General features: G+C 33.7%; 1 non-coding gene across 1 annotated transcript; it reads right to left on the bottom strand.

Annotated features, from left to right (window-relative positions):
- Positions 1-6,392: 6,392 nt before the first annotated feature.
- On the bottom strand, positions 6,393-6,498 carry LOC112499726. The gene has a single exon (XR_003067257.1). It is a non-coding gene; the product is annotated as a small nucleolar RNA R71 (small nucleolar RNA).
- Between the last annotated feature and the right edge of the window lie 5,187 nt (positions 6,499-11,685).

Genomic DNA, 11,685 nt, shown 5'->3' with positions numbered 1-11,685 from the left:
ACTTGGGATCATGTGAGACCAATGGTTTTTCGTGAGACACGTAAGACCAATTCTCAACCCTTGGATTAGATCTACAGCCGTCAGATCTGAACATTCATAAACGCTACGAGACTTTTCAATAATTACAAAATTGCCATCATGCAACTTTATACCATTAGATCATTAGCTTATAAAGTTGATCAATGAACATAAATTGGTCTTACGGGTCTCACGACAAACCTTTGGTCTCACGTGAATCCGACCCTATATATATATATATATATAATTATATATATAGTAGGTATAAACCGGACAAAGCTTGTCCGGATTACTCTTAAACCGGATAGAAGGTGTCCGATTTATTTATAAATCGCTTAAGTGTTGAGCGATTTAGGGTGTTAGTGAGAATTTTGATCTACGTAAATCGAACAAAAGTTTTGAACGGAGAAGTATGAATACGACCAAGCATTGAGCGGTTTAGCTTGAAATCACCTAAGGGTTGTGCGGATTAGTTATAAACCGATCACGTATTGAGCGGTTTAGTCTTAAACCGATCATGTGTTGTCCGGATTGTTTTAAACCGGATATGAGTCATGCGATTTAGTCTTAAATCGACCAAGTGTTGTCCGGATTAGTATATCGGACAAGAAGAGAGTGTTGTCTGGATTATATATCCGGATAACTTATCCGGAGGACCTATATTTGATAATTTTCAAATGTTGAATATTTTAGACATTTATATAATTTAAAAATGTCTATTATTGGGTTTAATTATGGCTTTATAAAAGGGTGGTGACATGGTGTCTGTTCTGGCTTGGAACTGGGAATGAGTACTTTCAGACATGGTGACTTTGTCTGTTCTGATAAGTAGCCCTGTTTTGATGGAGGAATAATGGTGGAATATCAAGAAGAGGTGTACTTGGAATAAGGACGACATTGTCATATGTGGTTAATATTATAACTCTTATTATTATTACTAATTGGATTTAATAACTTTGAATCATCATTTCCTTGTGACCTGATGAATTAGAGATATTATTCCTATTAGAAACAATAATTTAGATGTTATTGAGAAAGGGGAAAATGGTTTGTCATAAAGGGCAAGTATTGCCTTAAATCTTTGGTTACAATATTTGTTTCATATTGAGAATGTTGGATATTTAAGCAGATGTATTTTATTAATAGAACTGAGATTCTTGAGTTTATTCTTTTATACATATCATTGAGAACTGCATTATTTGATTGTATTGCAAATATTTCTGAGCAAAGTTACTTTATTATTTGTTGGTGTTCATCACCCTGCATTTGTAAAAGAAGGGATTTACTCACTAGACCATTATGGTCTAACCCTCAGTTTCTGTTTTTAAAAATATGCAATGCAGGAACGGTTGGGGCCAGGGATAATAAGGGAAAATGGAAAATGTGATTATTTTCTTAATTCTAATATGTGCTTTTGAAAATCTGCATAAGATTGCTTATTTTTTAAGATACATGTTGTATTACATGTGATAGTACATGATTTGTTTTGGAATTTTTCATATGTAGATTTTGTACATATAAGAATCTTTGTACTAATGGGACCATGTGATGTAATCTATGTTTCTATGTAATGAAATATGTGTTATATGCAAATGTGGTGTTTGAAGGTGTTACATTATTAAATCAAAAATAAATTACTTTATTATTATATCCAAATTAAATTATAATAAAAAACTGAATTAAAAAAGTTACACCAAAAAAACAAGAACTAAAATTGTTAATTTGATATTAATATTTCATTCAAAAATAAAAACATTATCACTTCCTCAAAAACACATAAAATCGTATTATATCGATAGAGACACAGAATAAAAACTAAACATTAAAATTGAGATTTATCTCGTTGCATTGCGCGAGTACCCTTCTAATATATATATATATATATATATATATATAGAGAGAGAGAGAGAGAGAGAGGGGTTTAAAATTTTCGACGGATTTCCGAAGGAATTTAATTTTTATTTAAAAAATTAAATTCCGTCGGAAATCCGTCGAAAATTTTAAAAGAAAAAATGTTTTTTTTATTTTTCCTAACAAGATATATATATATATATATATATATAAAAGTTTAAAATTTCCAACAAAATTTAATTTTTTTAAATAAATATTAAATTCCGTCGAAAATCAATAGAAAATTTTAAAAGGGAAAATGTTTTTTCATTTTTTCCTAACAAAGATATTGGTATATAATTCCAATGTGATTGATAAGTGAAGGATAGGGCATGTGACGTGGATGATGGGGTTGGAATAGCTTTACCTTATCTCTTCACCTTTTTGATGGTTTGATAATGTTGTTTAGTTCTTAACTAATTTTTTATTCACCACATAATATCTATCTCTCACCCGTAAAAATAAATACCACATAATATCTATCATTCATATTATATAATATTAAGAGTCTACTTTTATACATTTCAATTTTAATGTTTTATTATATTTTGTCTATGTCGATTTTGTATAGTTTTTTTATGGTTTTAAATGAACGGAAATGTTTTGGATTGTTCTATTATTTCATTTATATACAAAAGTAAAGATGTAATTTATTTTAGTTTTAATAATGTAATATTTTTTTATAAAGATAATAATAAAATATTTTGTTATAGTTCAATGATTATTTTATATTTGATTATCTCATAAGTTATTTTTATTTATATGAATTCAAGTATGCGGCTTTAAAAGTTATACTCCTACACCATTACTTGTAATCTTGAATTTTAATGAATATGTATCGATAAACAATATTTGATATATAAAAAATGATTTTCCTTACCTCGAATGCTTTATAATATACTATAAATATAATATAATATTGTTTCATAATAAAAAATAAAACATACATATTATGAATAGTTATATTACAAAATAACACTCCAATTTTCATATCATTATTTTATAATATGAAATGACATATGATGGTTTCTCCTTTCATTAGTTCTCCATCCACCCTCCCTCTCTTTCACTTTATACGTAGAGAGATGTTCTTTTTAAGAACCTTGTTTTCATTGAAAAATGAGAATTTGAGAGCATATCATGTATCCATATTCATTATAAATATAGACATAGATGTTTTATAACTTTCATGATAAATGTTTGTCCATATCATTATGAATATGAGCATGTGGGATGCTCCTATTGGTTACTCAGTTCTCAATAAGTAAATTCTATTCATATAGGGGGTGCGTGGGTAACATAAGGAGTAAAAAAATAGCTTTGGTATGTGAGTGAAAAACGGGTATGAATAACAACCTCGAATGAAAATGTTTATATATAGGATCAGAGTCATGGGAAAAGCACAAAATATAAAAAAAGTGAGGAACAAACTAATAACCATCTGTATGATATGCACATGTACATACAAGTAATTTTTCAGTATGTAAATGTGAATAACATGGATACATACATAGAAACCACGAAACATCTTCAAGTACTTCTATGCACAGGTGCATACCGTACAGACTAGTGGTTATTAAGGATCCTTATTTTTTTTTCATTTTCGGTTTACCCTTGAACCTCACTTTCTCTCTCTAGGTGTGTGTGTGTGCGTGCATGTTTGTAACACCTGTAATTTCAGATTTCTTATTATGTTAAGTTCTTCATCTAATAGTAATTAAGTTGATAATAGATGAGGATTTTCATAGAGAAAACATGCTGGAAAGTCTGGGATTTGAATTGGAATCGAAAAACGCGAAAACGACTAAAAATGACCTTGTACGCGACCTGGTTGCTTCTCAAGTCGCGGGAGTCGTTGTTTGAAGAATTTTGGGTCCTAGGCGACCTCTCACGGGAGTCAACAGTGAGGAATTTTCTAACTGGGCGAAAGCCTGATGGAGGGGTGCCTTGGGAACGCGAACACAAGTGGTGCATGGTTGTCTTCAACTCTTGTCGTAAGGTGTTGGGAAATCGTTTTTGGATCAAATATGAGCCTACATTCCTAACAGCATTGCCTTGGAACTCAAAAAAAATCTATTAACGAGCATCGTGGAAATACATGCCACTTAGCCGAAATCTATAGAATAATTATCTATCGGAATAATATTCTTATAGATCTATTAACAACAAGTATAGCTACGCCAGGTGAATATTTCTATACTACCCCTTGTTGATCCCAACGGAGACACATGTCCTACCGAGACAAATTTGTAACTTTTTATCCTCTTACCTGCATGCACTTAAAGGTCTCGGGGATTATCCTTACTTGGTCATAACTTTCTCATCCTACATCCGTTTTTAATGATTCTTTTTTCCATGTGATATGTGCATAAAAACATACACTTTAGCACCTAATTACAAGTTTATTTCACTTCATTTTACAAATTTCTCAATCCTATATTGAGTATTTTAGTCTTATTTATGGCTTCACATTCATTGGAGCTAGGATGCGGGAATGATACTGTTTTGTGTATTTGGTGAATATAATGTTGACATAAGCATTATTATAACAGGTGTATACGTTGATGCAACACTAGGACACTAGATATTGGCACAGCTGGGTCAATCCTGTTGAATTTGTTGAAAAGTCAAGTTTTGGAGGATGACATCTTCTAGTACTGATAGCAGGCAATTTATATGGAATATGTCACTGCAAAGATACCTTAAACTTTTGTACTAAAGCATCTTGTGTTCTAAGGCATATTTTCTTTTACCCACTGGTTAATAATCAATGAGTATTACCCAATAGTACTTTTGATTCTTTCTTGCTAATATATATATATATATATATATATATATATATGGGAGTAATCCTTTGTTAATTTGTAACACTTTGAATAATATTACTTTGTCATCAGGAACAAAGCTTCATCTATGTTTTGGGTCTTTGTTACCTTTGAATATCATTTTGCAAGTACTTTTAAGTGTTCTTCGTCACTGTCAGTTGCTACAACAACCTTTCCAGCTTTTTCTTTACTTTTTGTGCAACATTTAGTTTTATGTCATTTACATTCAGTCATTTCCATTTATGTCATTTACTTTTAAGCACTTACATTCAGTCATGCTAGGCTAAATACCTTAGTATGAGTGTAAGTGAAGGTTGTGAGATTACGCTAAGTGTTAGTTGATGATTGCTTTGCTAATAACAATTTAATTCTCTATTCACAAGTGGTATTAATATTTCATCTGGTAATCTTTGACAAATTGACACATGTTATTTTATTCACATGAGTTGGATTTAAAATTAAGACAATGCACATATTTTTACTAAGTGTGTTTTAGAGGCTATAAAGAGTCGTCATAATCTTATGAGTTGCAAAACTATATGGAAAGAAAGGCAAGGTCTATACTAGTTTGGGATTAATGCATCATCAAGTGCACTTCCAACATATGGTCTAATCTGCACTTCCTTGGAAGGCTGTTTAATCCAGTAGTGTTGTAAACATTTATTTATAGAGCAATATTCATCACACTTTGTTGTTGAAATCCAACCTGATCTTGCATCCATACTATCTTTTAATTATTGTTTTATTTCAGTATATGGTTACCAACTCTGGTAAACATATTTTCTCTCTGAAGCTTCATTGCTTCCAAAAAAAACCCTTTTTCTGAAATCTCACTTTAAAGTTAACTTTTGTCACTCTCTTTGCAATTTAAATCTCTGTGGAACGATATTTGGTATTACTTACCATTATTACTTGATTTGGACGACACTTGTAAGCCATGTATACTTGCATGATTTACTTGTTATTATAACCTTTTGAGGGTATAGTTATCCACACACCAAGTTTTTGGCGCCACTGCCAGGGATTTTTAGCCAAAAAGAGTTTTTATTTAAGTTGCTTTAAAATTTGATTATTCTACCATCAATCGCTTATTTTTAGTGGTTTATGCCAAGGATACCTCATGGGGCTATTTTTGAGTTAGATCCAGACATTGAAAGAACTTTTAGAAGGAGAAGAAGGGTACAAAGAAATTTGTTGCCTATTCTAGCTACTCCTGAAATGGCTTAAGTCGGACCTGATCCAATACCCAATCTTGAGGAAGAGGTTATTAGTATTGCAAATTCAAGGATTAGTGGCATCATGGACTACACTATTCCAATGTTAAATCAAAATTACAATCTGGAATACATAGGCCCATTATTGATGGTGAAAACTTTGAATTTAAGCCCATCATGTTTCATATGTTACAAGAAAATGGTCAATATGTTGGATTACCATCGGAAGATCCTCATTTGCATCTTAGATCTTTTATGGAAGTCACTCACTCTTTCCATCTTAACGGAATTTCTAATAAAGCCTTAAGGCTGAAGTTATTCCTTTTTTCATTAAGTGATAGAGCCAAAGTGTGGTATAACTCTTTGCAACCAGACTCGGTCACCACATGGAATGAGATGACTGGGAATTTTTTTTAAGAAATATTTTCCCCCAACCAGGAGTGCCAAGTTCAAAAATGAAATTTGTTTTTTAGATAACTGGATGATGAAGCAGTTCCTAATGGTTGGGAAAGGTACAAAGAATTACTAAGGAAATGCCCATATCATGGCATACCCTACTGCATTCAGGTGGAAACATTCTACAATGGTCTTGATACCACTGCTAAACAAATGTTAGATGCTACTGTAGGTGGAGCCTTTACTTCCAGTACCTATAATGATGGTTTTGATATTTTGGAGAAAATTTCAAACAACATTGGTCATTGGACAAATTCTAGAGCAATAATACCCAGAAAGACAACATGCATTCATGAAATAGATCCTTATACTGCTCTTACAGCACAACTAACAATAATGACTAGCTTGTTGAAAAACTTGGTTGTCCCTGCTGCTAATACTGTTGCTACTGGAGTTGTTTCTGAAGCCTTGCCTGTCCAATGTGCATACTATGGTGAAGGTTATACTTTTGACCAATGCAGCCTTAACTCTAAATCTATGAATTATGTGCACAACAGACCTGCCCAATTTTCAAACACCTACAACTCCAGTTGGAAAAACCATCTTAATTTATCTTGGAATAGTCCATGTTTAAACCCACAAGTTGTAAAAGAGCAAAGACAAGGTTTTCAACCAAATGTTTCTCAAAGTCAACCTGCTCATTTTCAATATCAATACAATTCTCAAAACAAGCCCAACCAGCAGGTGATTCATCCAATTCTTAGGAGTCATTGTTAAAAGGTTTTATAAATCAAACCAACTCTGCAACGAATCATCAAAATGCTAACATTAGGACTTTGGAAACATAGATTGGTCAAATAACACTAGAGTTGAGGAATAAACTTGTTGGAACTTTACCCAGTGATACTGAGATTCCTAAGATATTGACCAAAGAGCATGTGAAAGTTGTAACCTTAAGGAGTAGAAAAGATCTAATAGAAATTCATAAAAAGCCACTAGAGAAGCTGAACCAATTGCTACAACAAAACTACTTGTTGCTGCAACAAACCCTCCTGCTGTTTCTAAACCTGCAAAAAACCAATGATCTACACCCATGCCAATCAGATCTGACATCCCATCGCTTTTTCCTAGTGAAACAGAACCAATAACAACAAAGCCAAGTCTAGATATGTTGTCAAAGGTCCACCACCCAAAGACCATGTTGTACACCACCATCCGAACCAGTAGATAGTACCTCTACTATGCCTACAATGCAAAATCCTAAGAAATCAGTGATTAACCCCGTTCCACCCAATGTTCCTTACCCACAGAGGTTAAGAAATGAGAAGAAGGAGGTTCAGTTCAAAAAGTTCTTGGATGTATTCAAACAATTGCACATCAATATTCCATTGGTGGAGGCAATTGAGACTATGCCGAGCTATGCCAAATATCTGAAATATATCTTGAGTAAGAAAAAGAAACTGTCTGAATATGAGACTGTGGCCCTTTCTGAAGAATGTAGTGCTCTCTTGTCAAACAAACTTCCTCCTAAGCTTAAAGACCCTGGAAGTTTCACAATTCCTTGTTCAATAGGTGGGAAGCATGTTGGAAAAGCCTGTGTGATTTAGGTGCTAGCTCCAATCTTATGCCCTAATCCGTGTTTAAAACCTTAGGGATAGAAGTGGCTAGGTCAACCACTGTTACCTTGTAGTTAGCTGATAAATGCATAGCATTTCCCAAAGGAAATATAAAGGATGTGTTGGTACAAGTGGACAAGTTTATATTCCCTGTTGATTTTATAATCTTTGACTTTGAGGCAGATAAAGACACCCTAATTCTGTTAGGAAGACCCTTTCTAGCCAATGGTAGAACCCTCATTGATGTCCAAAAAGGAGAGATAACCATGAGAGTGCAGGATCAAAATGTCACTTTTAATGTTTTTAACTCAATAAAATATCCTAAGGAGAAAGATGATTGTTCTGTGGTTGGTTCTATAGAGTCATTGTGTCATGAGGAAGCTTTAGAGGAAATCCTAGGTGAAAAGATGGAATCATTTGAAGATAGTGGTGAGGAGGATTGTAATTTAGAGGGTAGTGATGAGATGCTACAGCAAGCTGCAGCATATGAGCTGTTAGAAAATGAACCCAAACAAAACCCATTGCCATCCACATAATCCCCACCAGACTTAGAATTGAAGCAACTACCTGCCCATCTTAAGTACGTATTTTTGGGAGAAGATAACAAGCTACTTGTGATCATTTCATCATCTTTAGCAGAAAATAGGAAGAACACTTTGTAAAAATGCTTCAATCCCATACCAAAGCCATAGGTTGGACCATCTCTGATTTGAAGGGTATAAGTCCATCTATTTGTCAACACAAAATCATTTTGGAAGACAAGGACTTTACCTCTATTAAACCTTAGAGAAGATTGAATCCTGTAATGAAAGAAGTGGTTAAGAAAGAGATTTTGAAATAGCTTGATGTTGGCATTAATTATCCTATAGTTAGTAGCTCTTGGGTAAGTCTTGTCCAATGTATGCCTAAGAAAGAAGGTGTGACTGTAATAGAAAATGAGAAGAATGAAGTAATTCCAACTAAGATAGTGTCAGGATGGAGAATATGCATGGATTATAGGAAGCTCAACAAAGCAACCCATAAAGACCATTTCCCCTTGCCTTTATAGATCATATGTTAGATAGATTACCTGAGAAAGAATACAATTGCTTTTTAGATGGTTATTCAAGATATAATTAGATTGCTATTTCACCTGAGGATCAAGAAAAAACTACTTTCACTTGCTTCTTTGGTACTTTTGCTTTTAGAAGAATGTCATTTGGACTATGCAATGCTCGTTCCACATTCCAGATATGCATGATGTCCATTTCATCTGATATATTGGAAACCTTTATTGAGATATTCATGGATGACTTCTCTGTTTATGGATCTTCTTATGAGGAATGTTTGAAGAATTTAGAACAATGTCTTAAGAGATCTAAGGAGACTGATTTGGTTCTAAATTGGGAGAAATATCACTTCCTGGTTAAGGAAGGTATTGTGTTAGGACATGTAATCTCAAGAAGAGGAATAGAGGTAAACAAAGCCAAGTTAGAGGTTATAGAGAGTCTACCTGAGCCCACAAATATAAAAGGACTAAGAAGTTTCTTGGGTCATGCTGGTTTCTACAGAAGATTTATAACAGACTTTTCAAAAATTTCCAAACCTCTCTATTTGTTACTACAACATGAACAACCTTTTTATTTTAACAAAGAATATAAATCGGCTTTTGACACTTTGAAGAAGGCTTTGACTTCTACCCCCATTGTTATCACACCAGACAAAACCTTTTGAATTAATGTGTGATGCAAGTGATTGTGCAGTTAATGCAGCTTTAGGTCAAATCAAGGAAAAGATTTTCCATCCTATCTACTATTCCAGTAAGACTCTGAATGATGCTCAAATAAACTGCACAACCACTGAAAAAGAACTTTTGGTTATGATCTTTGCATTTGAAAATTTTAGATCCTACTTAATGGGGACTACGATCATTGTTCATACAGGCCATGCTGCCGTTAAGTATTTGATTTCTAAAAGGATGCCAAGCCAAGGTTAATAAGATGGGTATTTTTGCTACAAGAGTTTGACATTGAAATAGTAGACATGAAGGGAATAAACAATCAAGTTGCTGATCACTTGTCAAGATTACAGAAAGAAGAATCAAACTGTGGTGAAATCAATGAAAAATTCCCAGATGAATAACTCTTAATGTTGCATCATTCTACAGCCCCATGGTTTGCAGACATTGCAAATTTCTTGGTTGTTGGGATCATATACCACAGAGCTAAATAAAAATCAAAGAAAAACGTTACTCCGTGATACAAAGAGTTATCTATGGTTAAATTAGGGGCTAACCAGATCCTTAGAAGCTGTATACCTCATGAGGATGTGCCATCAGTATTGTAGCATTGCCATGCTACTTATATGGTGGCCATTTTGGTGGCCAAAGAATTACAGCCAAAGTCCTACAATCTGGATTTTTTTGGCCCACCCTATTTCAAGATGCTAATAGCTTTGTCAAAAGGTGCAATGAATGTCAAAGGGTTGGATCCATCTCCCAAAGACACGAAATGCCCTTTGTTGATCTTCTCTCTCTGTGATTTGATGATAAGCCTTTTTCACTTATACGTTATATTTATGTTTCTGTATTTTCAGTTCCAGCGATCTTCACTGAGTATGTTCAGTGATTGCTGAAGAACTTGCATTGTAAATCTATCAGAGACAACAATACTTTAAGAAGACAACACTCACACCAAAGAACCTTCAGCAACCGTCGAAGACTGAAACTGAAGATTAGAGACTAACGAGTACGTGATATGAAGCGGTATTCAGTGATTACAAGTATGTCTACATATGTGTGAAGACTGCTCAAACTTCAGCGAATGATGATGAGACCTTCAGGTCATTCCAGCATTCAGCGATCAAAGGAAGTTTGCTTAACATGATTGTTGTTGTCTTGTCCTTATGCACACAAAGGACAAAAACCCATTCCCCTATGAAAGTTAGTACGATACGAAGCCGATTAGTCGACTCTTTGTCCACCAACTTTAGGTAAGGATGTCTGCTTATGAATAGTGCTTTTGTACTATTTACTGTGGCAAATGACAAGTCTTCCACTTAAGGCTTGACACGCTCTCTAACCCTACCTTATTGCATTAAATGAGCATTTAATGCACTAGGTATAAATAGAAGTGTTTCTTCTCCATGCAGAGAGCGCGCATCTCTCTCTCTAACCCCAATTCTTACTTCAAGCATTTTCTAGCTTAAGTAAAGGATCTTCCTTATAGTAACTTCTTTTCTTGTATTTGCTAAAGCTTTGTGTGTAACCAAAGATTGTTTAGATATGTTTTTTATTACCTTATCTTTCTGCAAACAATCTTGTAAAATCTGTATTGATCTTCTCTATCAATATATATTTTAAATTTGAAAATACCGTGTTTGTATTCATCCCCCCCTTCTACAAACTGTTTATCTTCTTGTAGACCCTTACGGGACCAACACCCTTAAATGGAATTCTTGAAGTTGAACTCTTTGATGTGTAAGGGATACACTTTTATGGGACCATTTCCCATGTCTGTAAATTATCAGTATATTTTGGTAGCCGTAGATTATGTATCCAAATGGGTAGAGGCTACAGCTTGTCATACAAATGATGCAAAAACAATAGTTAATTTTTTGCATAAACATATCTTTACAATATTTGGTACTCCTAAAGCTATGATTAGTGATGAGGGTACCTATTTTGTAAACAACATGATGAAATAAGTTCTTGAAAAGTATAACATAAGCCATAGGGTAGCTACTGCA

This window comes from Cynara cardunculus (assembly GCF_001531365.2).
Source record: "Cynara cardunculus var. scolymus isolate 2C chromosome LG 16, CcrdV1, whole genome shotgun sequence".
In the NCBI taxonomy this organism is placed as follows: Eukaryota; Viridiplantae; Streptophyta; class Magnoliopsida; order Asterales; family Asteraceae; genus Cynara; species Cynara cardunculus.
This window is presented reverse-complemented; position numbering and strand designations above follow the sequence as displayed.